The following is a 13,164-nucleotide window of genomic DNA, read 5'->3' as shown; positions in this document are numbered from 1 at the left end:
ACAGTTTCTCCTCCTGCAGCTGCTCCTCCCGTCCAGCAGGGGGCAGCTCTGTGATTGGCTGACAGCTAACAGGCGGCTGTGTTCAGTAATCCAAGATGTCTGCGCCCTGAAGGATGCTGCTAACGGCGTGAAGGGACAGGACAAGTGACAGGTACGACAACAATGCGGTTAAAGTCGTGTCTTTGGAGTTAAACCCGGTTCTGTTCGACTTGTTAGGAGGGTTTTAAGCTGTTTGTTGTCGTCTTCTGAGTCTTAATGGAGGTGAAGTGCGTGTTGCTTCGTGCTGTTCAATGTGACTGTGGACAGAAAGTGTTCCTGCTGTGCGTCACGTTTATGCTTTTAAACGAATTGTCCGTGTTCGTTTACATACATGGATGACTTTCACACATTTGTAAATGTCTTCTTCATCGCCTGGTTTGGTGAATTAGACGAGTTTGAGTGTAAAACGAGCCTGAATTCTTGTCCACACTCAAACTAGAGGCAAAGTCAAAGCTCCCATTAAGGCTGTGAAATGTACTGAGCTGGTCTGTTTAGGGTCACAATGATGGAAGAGTTGGATCTGTAGAAACATCTGGCTGAGGGGACCTTAAAGAGTGAAGGCTCTAAGGTTTCCATCTTTAATTTGTGTTATAATAACACTGCTGGAGACACCAGGAACAAATGGAGTTCGTAAAACTGTATTTAAATATGATCAGCATGTTTCTGTTCACAGTGTTATGCCGTACACAAATCTGCCACTTAAAGTCTGTGAAAACTTGTTTCTTAATCATGTCAGTATGAGCAGAGGTCTCCCACATGAACACAAGACTGTCTGTCAATGTCTGAACATTTGTAGTTATTTTACTATTTCACATTTCATTCAAAATCAGTCATTTCAGTCAGACAGTTGTCTGCGTGTAATGCCCTTAAAGCAGCAGATAATCTGAGATTTCCCTGACAAACATGACCTCGGGAACTTCTTGCTTTCATTGGTGTTTATTTTTATTTCCTTAAGAGGTACTCAGGATTTGAAACCAAGACTGTAGAGCCTCTGTCCCCTCACACACGAGGCACAACATGGCTCTTCTGCTGTATGATCTGACTGTGAACAGGAGTCGTGTGCTTCAGCTTGAATCTTCATAGTCTACAAGCATCGAAGAATTGGTGATGATGATACTCACAGCAAACATAAGGACTGATTGTTAAAGGGAAGGAATAGGGTGCAGAGGTGAATTATGTTATGAGTGTCCCCTACATTTGACAACAACAAAAATAATGTTAGTGGATGCGCAAGTAGTTTTTTCTACCTTCCCTTATCATTGAAGAAACAACTAAACAACATCTCTTAGTGCTCAAACAGCATAATCTTTACAATGGCCTCTGAAAATACTCAGCTCTAATTGGCTGGAAGCTGTGCATCAACCTTTGGTAACCTGACAGTTTCACCGAACATCTATGAAGTATTTCAGTGTTTCTTTTCAGGTTTAAATTAATGAAACATCAGACCGTAGGCAAAGACGGCAACTGTGTGCTTCCAGCTTGTATTATGTTTGTAACCACAGCGACAACGACAAAAATGGAGATAAAACAGATGAAGTCAGAACCATGAACATTTAATTATAATGTTTTTTTCAGATACGCCTGTCTTCGTTTAATGAGGATGGTGTTAGGTGGTTCGCAGCGCTTGTGTCACCCAATACAAACATGGAATGCACTTGTCAGATATCCTGTACTTAATCCATGACGAGCTGCAAAAGGCTTATTAAAAATGGCCAATTTTAACAAGACCAAAGCCTGTTCTGGAGGACAGTAGTTCAGATGATAAACACTTACCGGCCACCTTATTAGATGCACCTTGCAAGGACTGGGTTGGATGTTCTGTAGCCTCCTGCACAACCTAAATTCCTCATGATATAGATTCAGTAAGGTGCTGGAAACATTCTTCTGAGATTTTCCTTCATATCGACATGATGGTATAAAATACTGTCACGTTGTTTTACGTATGTCTACAAGCTTGAATGCATTGAGTTGCTGCCACACGATTGGCTGATTAGATTGTTGCGTTAATGAGCAGTTAAACAGATTATTTTATTTTCCCATTTTCCCATCTCGCAACCCGAGGGGGTCGCTGATCCTCAGGTTCATGTTAGACCCGCACAATATGAGGAAAATCTGCCATGTGCGATAACATTGTTTAATATTGCGATGACGATTTGACTTGAAACAAATAAACAAATATTGAAGTTTCCATAGCTCCTCTCTGCTTCCCTAGCCACCGTGCTTGCCATCCTCGCACTTGCAACCAAATGCCGCCATTTGATCGATTATATAATTGACAAAATGGTGTGAATGCATCTGATAATATCTAATATCGGCATTAGGGGTGTACCAAAATATCGATACTACGATATGTAAGGGATAATGTATAGAACGGCGGTCACTATCGGGAAAATAAGTGCAGACAGGACGAACTGATTCGTCCTGAAGGGACTTATTTTCCCGATAGTGACTGCCGTTCTATACATTATCCCGCTTATTACACGGTTACATGCACAAAAGAAAACTTGACACAGGGTGTCTTTTTACAATTTATTCGTTACCATTCATAGTGTTTTTCAGCAGAGAAATATAGTTCGCCAAACCGACGCCATTTCACTTCTCCCTCTTCGCTGCTTTCCTCTCTTTTTCTTTTCTTGACCTTTGACGACAACTCAGCCTTTTGCCAAGAGTTGAAATCACCGTATTTTCCAAGAATATTAAAGTTAATGTGAAACTCATCCATACTAGTGGCCTAGGAGTAGTTTTTACCGATATGAAGTAGACTACAGATCAGCTGATGTTGCTTAGCGACCGAAGACGCTGGGGTGATAAGTGACCGGACTACTTGCGGAGCAAAGCTTTAGAGCGTGGAGTGATACGAAATACGTGAATCAGAGGCAAAAAGGCCACTTTCCTTGACAACGGTCAAATATGCTTAGCAGCGGTCAATTATTCGAAAATAATAATTGATTATTATTGATTATTCGAAAATAATTGACCGCCGAACGTTGGGAAGGCCTATTCAAGTGAATGTAGCATTCTACAGCATTAAGAAGAGCCGTCTAATAAATCGCAATATTTCGTCTTGAGGTACGTTATCGATACACTGGCGCCAAATATCGATATTTAATAATATTTAAGTTGCGGTCAGTGTGTGTGTTAAGAAGAGCCACTGTGCAGTATCCACTTTGTTTTACTTGACTGTCATTCATGTGAAATTGATTGACAATGTTTTGTAATTCCTGTAAAATGGGTTCAGTGCAGTCAATAAATTTCTTCTATTGAATTTCTTCAGTGACACAGATATCGTGTATCGTATCATATCGCGAGGTACCTGGTGATACCCGGCACTAATCGGCATGCTACCTTGTGAGGCAGCTGGATTCGCAAGATCATGTTATCTCGCAAAGCCACCTGACCAGGTTTACGGCTGACCTCACCGGCAAACTACAGGCAACCACAGGTGTGGTTCAGATGTGATGTACGGCAAGAGAAGCGAATGTTAGTTTGAAAACAATGGTGGCTTCTCAAGAGATTATCATAAATGTCGCTAAGAGGAAAGAAAAAGCACTGAAGGGTTTTCTCAATAGGAAAGTTGTTTTCCCTCTTTGCCCGACTAGCTTCGATCAGAGTTTGATTTACCAACTGGCTCTGCAGGTGGTAGCGCTCGCCTTCTGTTGATCTCTTGTTTGCCAGTGATATACTGTGATAGACAGATGGTTCCTCCTATCACCTTCCAAGTACTGTTACAAAGTGACTTCCCTTTTCCAAACAGTTTCAGGCGACTCCTGTCCAGATGGATTCGTAAGAAAAAAGGTTTTGTGACACTTACCATCTGGCTAATTAGGATAATTCATATGCTGAGTGTGAATGCATGGCATGTATACATTAAAACACTCTTCTATAGTAAGGCATTTTTTTTGTGTTAAATGGTAACACTTCTGAATAGTTTTAATATGTGAGAGAACATTATTGAGTTTAAAAGAGCTGAGTCATTTCTTGCTGTAAATCTTTTTCTGCAAAAATCCAAGACCCGCCCGTAAAAGTACCTTCTTCCGGATTCCTTGCGGCAACCGTGATTCAGGTTTGACCCCTGTTAATTCTGATGCCTGTCTCCAGATCAGTAACCACACGCCCACACCGTTATATATTAATCATGCCTCCCCGGTGTCGTGTCTGTGAGGTCCAGCTGCAGCAGGAGCTCAGATCCAGTGGGTGCAGATGGCTGCAAAGTTCAGAGAGTTTACTGTCACATTCTGGCTGCAGTCACACTTTGGCTTGCAGTTTTCTGCACTGCAATACCGGGGACTTGGTTTTATAATGTCAGAGCCTTGTGTATCCACATGTCGCCAAGAGATGGCTGTGATGTGTGTAATCATTGAAATCTGTGACAGCATTGCCTTCGCTCCCTCTTCCTCCCTTCGCGTTGGCTGTGTGAGTGTTGCTGCCGAATCTCATCTTTAGTATAAAGAAGTGTGATGACGATGTGAGGAATGAAATGTCTGTTTTGCCTTTTCGTACATGCAGGGTGTATGAATCATGGATCATAAATCAGACATAAAACATACTCTAGCCTTCCTAGTTTGGAATCACATGTTATTTTGATTATCTTCCTTCCTTTTGTAGCGGCTGTTTAAATGCAGATTAAAACGGTATAATTTAGAGACAAAATGCATTATTGAAATTTGAGAGAAAAAGTAGACTTAAATTATTAAAGCTTTAATTTATTTTATGTCCCCACAGTGTCGTACAACAGGAGAGAATACAGTTGAAACACATTTTTTTTTATAGATAATTTGCGCCACAATGGTTAAATTTGGCTCTTGATATTTTGATAATCTGCTTTTGTTTGGGCCTGTTGAAGTCGAATCAATGATTAGTTTAATAGGTTTAAACTGTGATTGTCTAGTCCATGGTCTAATTTCAACAGAGCTAACCTAAATTGACCTTAGATTTGAGTTTTTTAGGTTTTAAGAAAAGCTCCGCTGAAGCATCACCTCTTAATTCCAGGCATGAATATGTATTTGACACCTCAAACAGGAATTTGTTCTTTAATAAATCTGCAGCATTTTTTATGCTAAGCTCCTGATTTCTTTTACAAATGCCTCGTGGGTCCTTGTATTCTTTTTTGCTCACAGGTGTCTTTGTATCTCTCTGTCTTTTCAATTTGTCCTGCTGAACCGTTGCACAAAACACCTCTTATTATGCAAACCCACCATACAAAGTAACATCTATTTGCAAAGAGGACTTTCTGCTGCCTTAAAGCAAGGCGGACACTTCAGAAACACAAAGTAGTCCTCTCAGCCGTCCGACTGTACTGGATGAGGCTTTTATGGCGATTCCAAACTTTTGAGCGGTTGTGTGATTTGACACAAAAGTCCACTTGGACTTGAGGATGAACTGATTAGATTTTGATTAAGTTAAAGGTTGCTGTGAACTGTCTCCCGCCCCTTTCTCCTGAACGCAGTGTCTCGGGAACCCCTGAAGTTCATTACGTCTGGTGCAAACGGCAACTGAAGAATTCACACACTAACTGTGATTAAATTTCACACAAAGGTCTAGAAAGACAACATAATGAAGTGATGACATTTTATGTCCAGATGGTAAAAGGTCGACTTCGCAGTGACATGATAATGTTCTGCGGAGAACACTTTTCTAGCTAAATGGTGAATATCAGTAACAGAAGGGGAGACTGTGACCATATTTCACATTTGGTCAGATACTGAATCGGTCACAGTAATGTTGCGTGTCTGTGGTGATTGATTAGATCTTCTGCGCAGCAGAGTTGAGAATGATGTGTGTAAAGAATCCACATTTGTAGCTTCTTTGTGTATATCTGAATCAACTTTTTTGGCTAAACACGTGAACACATGCAAGGAATTGGATTTGTTTTTCTCAGTGGACTTACATGCTAACAGACATACAGCAGTGCTCCACCGTAAGCCGATTGGTTGTGCTGATATTGAGCTTCAGGTGATTGTCGGTGCAGCACTTGATGAAGCTCTCCATCGGCCGTCTGTACTCTGAAGACGGCGTGTTTTTCATTGGAAATTATATATAAAGCGATAACTCTCATTTTGCCAAAACATAACCTCATAAATTATATTAAATTCCTTCAAAGTCTTCACTACATGTATTATTGAGTCTGGACAGCCTTGTATGTAAACTGCAGCCTGACTGGCTGCTGGACTCGCAGCCGGCAGACTGTTATTCTAGTCTAGATTTATTCCCAGTGCAGGCAGTTTGTAACACATTCTGTCTCTCCATTCAAACATGATGGAGGGAGGAAAATGTAATTCAGGGGATCCAGTAAAGGAAACGGCCTCCCTGGGATTTCAATACAGGCTAGCAGAGATAATACATGCAGGAAGTTTAGACCCGGAGTCATCACTATTCTAGTACAAGGCCCCGGTTTGAAGCCAGACTATGGTGATAGGCATGTATGTGCTGCTTCAGTAGTCAACTTTTCACTCAGCCGCCTTCAAACAGAGCAGTGGACGGCTGCTGCCCTCATTAACGGACTTATTTTTCCACGGTCACTGCTTAGCAACAGCAAGACAAGTCAACCGATGTAATACAATGTGCTACGGACGCACCAACATATCACACACAAATGTGATGGTTGCTGAGCATCTCGTACCAAAGAAATGGAGATATGCATAACGCAGATATAACGCGCTGCACACAGACTCAAGTTTTGATGGAGAGTTTTTTTTTTTTTATTCTATGATATTTTAGAACCTGGCTGCTGGAATTTGACTTCATACCAGAGGTGTTGAATGTGTGTGAAGTCAGGGCTTTGTGCCGGAACACCTTTTTATGAACTTTCCCAGACTGATGAAAACACACTTCTGGCTTTAAATACCAGTAGACATTGTAACCTTTCGATTTCTCTTCACTGGAAATAAGAAGCATGTACGTGTTAAAACCATGTAAAGATAGCCCTTCATCTAAAGCACATCAGTATTTGGATTAGGGATGCAGATTTTAAGGCGTGTATTTAATTGATTGTAATCTGCATTTACAATCGATTATCAGTGAATCATTAACATTATAATTTGTTGTCTGTCCGTCCATGAGAACGTGGAAGATGCAGAATCAGTTGAGGCTACATTAGGAGTTAAAAATTCACTCTTTTCTAACATTTATCAATAGGTGATTTATAATGGTTGCTAATGAAACCATCAGCAGTGGCAGCTGAGATTTTATAGCGTGAGTATTTTGTTCAATAGGAGCTAAGTGTAACACAAAAGCAGACTGACGGGGCGTCTGCCTACTTTTGGCCGTGTAGTCTACGAGTCATCATTTTTTAATCAGAGTATCGCTGAGAGCCAAGATCTTTTCTTTTTAGGAACAGCCTGTGTGCACTAGCACATTTATACACCAACAAACCTGGAAGGTTCCGTATATCCACAGTCTGACCTGTTGAACACTGAGTGGACGAGGGTTAAGGGCCTTGCTCAAGGGCACCTCGGAGGTGGTAATGAGGGTACGGCAGCAGCTGTTCTTTCACTTCCCGAAGTAAAGATTCAAAAATCGAACTTAAGGTCAGAAGCCTTCCCTTCTCACCATGGCCCCGAGATATCATGGCTGTTATTAACTTATCCCAGGAGTCGATATCGCTGTGTTTGTCAGCAGATGAGAAGTTACAAGTTTCACTGCAGAAATACCAAAGAGATATTCAGCATTGGTAAAGGAACAATTTATCCGCCGGAGAGTACTGATGATATTTTGAACATTTAAATACATATTTCGGACGTTGCCCGCGCAATATATGACGGAAGTAATGGCAGATACTGTGGAGGTCAGTTGATGGTTCAGTAAGATTGTGTGATTAATGTTTTTGATAGTAAAACATGCTGAACGCCGAAACAGTCACCCTCCAGCCCTGATGAATATTTTTGGCAGAATGTAATCTCTCTCTCTCTCTCTCTCTCTCTCTCTCTCTCTCTCTCTCTCTCTCTCTCTCTCTCTCTCTCTCTCTCTCTCTCTCTCTCTCTCCCTATCCACAGCAAGAACATCAGATAAATGTGAGAAATGAATTTTAAGCAGTAATGCCTTCATCAGAATATATTTTTCCAAGATAATTGCACAATGAAAATTTGATATGAAGCTGTTCTTTCCGCTTACTGCTCATTTTGTAGTTAAAAACTACACAAAATCTGGTGTTACATCAGTCTATTTGATGTAAAATTAGTTTATTCCTCAAAGTGGGGGGAATGAAGAGGGGGGTTTTTTTTTCCCCCTCTCCTGCTCTGCGCTCCGTTGAGATGAGACCTGCAGGTTCAGAACTCGGTTAAATCAGGTCATGCAAGTTCCCTTTTCCAGTCTTATGGGATCATTCAGACTCTTGTTGAGTTCTTCGTTTTATTTGACTGGCCTTTAGGACTTGGCATTCAGCAATCAATAGCTCCAGGGCCGGAGTTTGATGGGATGAATACTAATGTGCTGGAACAGCTTTGGCATATGACTGGCCCTGTATATCTTTATATCTGACGTTATCTCTTCATCTCATCCTGGGCGTCTCGTGTGGCTCATCTAATGATCACAGCTCAGGACATTTGTTCTGTTCGGTCATCGCATTAGGCTCATCGATTACAGTTAATCTGTAGCTCCTAATTCATAACATGGTGTCCTCTAAACAAATAGTGTCCCAGAGTTCCCCTGCTGCCAGTGAAGGTCCTTCCTGTGCTATTTATTTTGCTGTTAACAGAGATTTGATTATCTTATGTATTCAAGGACACCAGTCGTCTATTGCTGCTCTAATAGTATTCAGATTTTTTCTGCACAGATGAGCAGAAAACATGAAATTGCTATTATAATTTTAATATGCCTGTGCTCTTTTTTCTGTTAGTATCTGGGGACAGCCGCATGTCTCTAGGGCCTTTTCTCCCTCTTTATCTTGAATTTGTCTGCCAGAAAGGATGTGTAGCGGTGACATAGGCCATCTCAGAAGTCACGCACACACGTGACTGAAGTGTGCCGCTGTCTTATTGTGAATGAGTCTTTCAGCCAAATGTCTTACATCAAATGTAAAGGTGAATGCCACCACTAGATGGACTGCCACACTAAGAGTTGAATAAAACCAATTGTCAGAGCCAGTTTTAGTGTCGCTGAGAGATAAGAAAGGATTTGGTCCCTTTCCTTTTAATTTGAAAGAATGCTAATCATGGTTTGTGTTTGGCAGTGGGCTCTGACAGGTTTTATCTGTTTTAAAGGGATAGAAACTGAACGAGTTTCACTGAGTGATGCGACTGGAATAAAAATCCTTCAATCCTTATCAGAGTATCACAAAGAAAGACCCTCAGGGAAAGAAATGTGTATCAGGTAATGGATTGCACGTTTAAAAACATAACCTGCGATAGAAGCTTGACGCGTTAGTTATTTTATCAGCTAAAATCATCTTTATTAGAGCTGGGAGCTCTTGGATAAGCTGTAAATACCGTACAGAGGAGACCGTAGGACGTAAATGGGAAAAAAAAAATAGAAATGTGTGGGGATAGGTGGCGCGGATAAAACCCTTTATCACAGGGAGTCGTGTCAGCTTAGTGGTTAGGACTGATGCTATATTGTGACAACAACCTTTGATGTATATTATTCCCATTGTCTCTGCCCTCTTTCCCAGTCGACTCCCTACTGTCCTCTTTTGAAAAAAAGGCAGAAATACCTCTAGAAATCTTTTGTTTCCTTTGGTTTTATCTCTCTTTGTGTTTGATTTGTGAGCATTGTTCATAATGGCCCAACAGAGTGATCGTCAGCAGGAGTCTCATGAGCATCATCCAGTCTGCAGAATATTAATGACTTCATAAAATGTGCGTTTCTAACGAAGAAGCCCAGTCCGTCCTCAGAGTAATCGTCGATTATCTTTCAACCCCTGGTAACGAGCCAAAAAGTCTGTTGTTCATATTTCACCCATTGCACAGAATTAGGTTATTCCTCTCAGCTTTACTCGGCCCGGCTCCCAGGCCGGCCGCCCAATCCCTGGAGGTGACAACAGTGCATCGACTGGACTACGAGAAGCAACTCTGGAGTAGTTGGAGAAGCACTTGGCTTGTCTATAGAGAGCCACAGGGATGACATTTTTCTGTAGGCTAACCCAGAAGTTAGCATTGTCCCCGTTCCCTCCACAAATAAGAATTTGGATTATTGCAGAACATAAAATAGATAATCTTGATTAATGAAGACGTTTATGTCCTCAAAAGAACTTCATAAATGCTGAGACTGGGTAACAAATCAGATATCACAGTAGTTTTGACCAAATATCTCGATGTTGATACTACAACAGTTTAGGGATGATTGTTGGTACTTTTGCAAAATATTGACAAATTTAGATTTTTTGATGAATAATCATGTCACAGTGTCCCAGTGAGAATCTTTCATCAGTCATGGGGATAAATCACTAAGTTAATGGTCTGCTAAGTTCAGATAATTAATTAATTAATGTGATTCATCCCTTAAAACCAGGAATGAACACATTTGTCATGTCACCAAAATCTCAGATGGTATGCAGTCTCATTTCTCGTAACGATTTGTATCGTACACATTGCTCAGTCCTACTTTGCAGTTCTGTTCACATCACAGATTAGCATGCTAACATTTGCCAGTTAGCAGAGCTATGTTCACTGATGGGAATATTGTTAGTTTTTGCAGTTAGGTCACAAATCAAGTATTCTGAAGTTTTAAGGCATCGCCAAAGTTATTACCAATTTCACTTAGAACTGCAAATTGCAACCTTGAGGTGGCCTTGAGGAAACGCTAGGGCATCACTAAAGTCAGTAGACAACCATGAATACCTGCACATAATTATGTGTTAATCCATAAAGTAGAAGTTGAAATATTTGAGAGGATAAGTGAAAGTGAAAACTGCTCGTGGCGCTACATGGAGAGCACCAGAGTCAATATAAATCTGTATGAAATTTCAAAACAATCCATCAATCAGTCGAGTGGTTTTAATAGAAAAATTTAAAGCTCTTGGTGGTGGTAGAGGAGATGTGAGTGGGGTTCATCCTCTGGGGATCATGAATGTCTATACAAATTATTATGGCAATCCATTCTGTAGTTGTTGAAATAATAATAAACTTCAGATATTATATCGGGGTGGACCGAAGTGCAGGAGCGACATCATCAGCCCTCGGGCCACGCTGCTGGTGTGGCTAAATATCATACATACAAAATAGCTGTAATGAAGGTGATGAAGCTTACATTTAAGTTTCCCCATAAACAATACCTTTTGATACGTTTATAACACATGACTCAAAGTAATCGTTGCTATTAAACCTTGGAAAGCACGAGTCAGTATCACCGGCCTGTAGTCAGACAACTAAAGATGGTTTAGGGTGGATGTTGGGACCGGCTGTAGGAGCATAAACCAACCGCATAAAGGTGCTCTGACAGGAGGTAAAAGAGCCTTTACTGAAGCACGGTTTACAAGCTAACACACTTATACTCAAATGAATCTTTGTCACTGTTTCTGTGATAAGATAATAATCTCCGGTTCTTGTAGCAACACAGACTCCGCGTTATTAGAAAAATGATTTGACTTCATTTTCTTCGCTTGTTCTCGTCCAATTTAGCCGAGATATGAAGATGAGAAGGCAGATAAGGTGTAACAAAGGTTATTGAACCAGATTTTGCTCTGCGTTGTCGCGGCTACAAAGTCTGATCCCGCTGAGAAATCAATTAGTATTCAGCTTTTATTTCATCGGACCGCAGTAAAAAGATACGGCGGATATAAAGTGGAGAGGAGGAAGACATGATTTCCTGCAGGCCCATACAATGTCAGTGTCATTTATATTGAGGAGGGTCTGGGACTCTCGGCTCAAAGCGATCTTATGGAGGCCATTTTTCAAGATTGTCATTTTATAGAGGATTGATATCTGTGACCTTGACTTGTAAACAAATCACAGATTCAGAGGATTCCTTGCTGTTTTGCTTGTTCCCCTTAATGAAGACTAAAGAGAGCCTAATAGCCAAAACAACAAACAGCGGTGGGCTTTACTGACAGCAATTAAACTCACATTGTAAATAGCAAACTGATTAATTTCTTTAATCAAAGTCAGCTGTCTCCTTGAAGCGCAGTCAGATTCAATTATGCCGAAACACGCCACAAAAGCTGCCGTTACTGGTCTGTGAAACCCGTCCTGGCACATTTTGATAAAAATGTAATGAGTTTTTACGTGGGGGAGTGTAGTTTTTATAGTCCTGCATATTATCATGACGAGTGAGATTTTTGCCTCCTGCTTCTCTCCCGAGTGCTCAGTTTTATTGACATGTTTACCTCTGTCAGAGATACAGTGTTTCTATCCCAAGTAGTTTCTCTGACAGGCGGCAGGAGAGCTTAAAAAAATGTCCAGATATCCTCGACAGATAGCCAGAGAAACACAGTCTGGATCCAGAGTTTGCATTCTGGTGGTGGCAGGCGATTTATTAAGCAAAATGGCTCGAATTGATAACCAGATAATTGTGAGGACAAAAGGAAAAAAAGAAAATCATTTAACCTGAAACTGACAGGAATAGGATTGAAATTGTTGGGTGCAACAGTAAATTGGTTGGCAGTCTAACATTTGTTGGTTTTTCTCCATTAAAGCTCACCCTGCTTTCCTTTTTATGAGGTGGTTATTTAAATGCTTGTTTTGTGGCATGTCATTTATCGAGCATGCTCTGAGAAAGTGCTTTTACGCTGCAACTCTGCATGGCGCAAACAAATTGCGTGTGTTCTCCTTGTTATCTGCTACACCGTTGCCTGTAATTGCTGTAGGAATGTAATATTCGGCCTAAAGAGCAGCACAAAATTGTGTCTGTTCCTTCAAATTACGTCGGCTTTTGATTTGATTATTCGCAGCAAAAATATTAACTGAGCTCTGATTGAGGCTTATTGTGCCGCCTTGAACCACGTTTCCTGCCGCTGCAGAGCTAATTCTGCTTTATTCCTTGAATCTAATGTAAATTCAACTGTGACACATACTGTCAGCGCGGTTGTGATGCCTTATGTAGGTCAATTCTTATTCAGCGTTAACTGCTTGGCCTTGTGATGAGTGATTTTCATTTTGCGAAGGGGAACTGCGGTTTTATTATTCATACTTCAGCAGAGATTGGAGTTGCGGTGCATTAAAGCATGACGTTGTCATTTCCCAACTCTCAGTACTG

General features: G+C 40.9%; 1 protein-coding gene across 2 annotated transcripts in view; it reads left to right on the top strand.

Annotated features, from left to right (window-relative positions):
• Window positions 1-13,164, top strand: part of mrpl11 (mitochondrial ribosomal protein L11) — a 49,836-nt gene continuing 36,672 nt past the window's right edge. The window contains exon 1 of one of the 2 annotated variants that reach the window (XM_030396527.1): window positions 1-151. The gene's annotated coding sequence lies outside the window, so the exon portion shown is untranslated. The remainder of the gene's footprint in view (window positions 152-13,164) is intronic. The other variant, XM_030396528.1, reaches the window with a different exon arrangement.

The sequence above is a fragment of the Sparus aurata genome, chromosome 18 (assembly GCF_900880675.1).
Source record: "Sparus aurata chromosome 18, fSpaAur1.1, whole genome shotgun sequence".
NCBI lineage: Eukaryota > Metazoa > Chordata > Actinopteri > Spariformes > Sparidae > Sparus > Sparus aurata.
Note: the sequence above shows the minus strand (reverse complement) of the source record. Positions and strands in the feature narration are given on the sequence as shown.